Genomic DNA, 724 nt, shown 5'->3' with positions numbered 1-724 from the left:
CTATCCTTAGTGCTGATGATAGGGATAGAGCTTTGAGACAGTATGTTGTGCCAGTATTTCATGATCTTAATCTGGGTATTAAGAGACCTAAAATTGAGGCACAACAGTTCAAGTTGAAGCCAGTCATGTTCCAGATGCTTCAGACAGTGGGCCAATTCAGTGGAATGCCTATCGAAGATCCTCCCCTACACTTAAGAGTGGTTATAGAGGTGAGCGATTCTTTCAAGTTAGCCGGAGTACCCGAAGATGCATTACGATTGAAGCTGTTCCCATATTCACTAAGGGATAGAGCTCGAGCTTGGTTGAACTCATTACCACCAAAATCAATTTCAACATGGAAAGAGTTAGCAGAAAAATTCCTTATGAAGTATTTCTCACCTAGCAAGAATGTTAAGTTCAGGAACAAGATCACTGCTTTCCAAGAAATGGATGATGAGTCATTATATGAGGCATGGGAATGGTACAAAGAATTATTACCGAAGTACCCTCATCACGGAATCGTACATTGCATGCAACTTGAGACATTTTTTAATGTTCTCAAGGCTTACACGATGATGGTAGTGGACGCTTCTGCTAATGCTGCTCTCATTTCTAAGTCTTATAATGAGGCTTATGAATTCATTGAGAGGATTGCCAGCAACAATTATCAATGGCCAACCAATCGAGCAACGTTAGGAAGAGGGGTCGCTGGAATACATGAAGTAGACGCTCTTACTTCACTCAC

At 41.3% G+C, this 724-nt stretch overlaps 1 non-coding gene across 1 annotated transcript; it reads right to left on the bottom strand.

Annotated features, from left to right (window-relative positions):
• Window positions 1-392: 392 nt before the first annotated feature.
• Window positions 393-499, bottom strand: LOC128032669 (small nucleolar RNA R71). Its single transcript, XR_008188918.1, has one exon. It is a non-coding gene; the product is annotated as a small nucleolar RNA R71 (small nucleolar RNA).
• Window positions 500-724: the final 225 nt, after the last annotated feature.

The sequence above is a fragment of the Gossypium raimondii genome, chromosome 1, assembly GCF_025698545.1.
Source record: "Gossypium raimondii isolate GPD5lz chromosome 1, ASM2569854v1, whole genome shotgun sequence".
In the NCBI taxonomy this organism is placed as follows: Eukaryota; Viridiplantae; Streptophyta; class Magnoliopsida; order Malvales; family Malvaceae; genus Gossypium; species Gossypium raimondii.
This window is presented reverse-complemented; position numbering and strand designations above follow the sequence as displayed.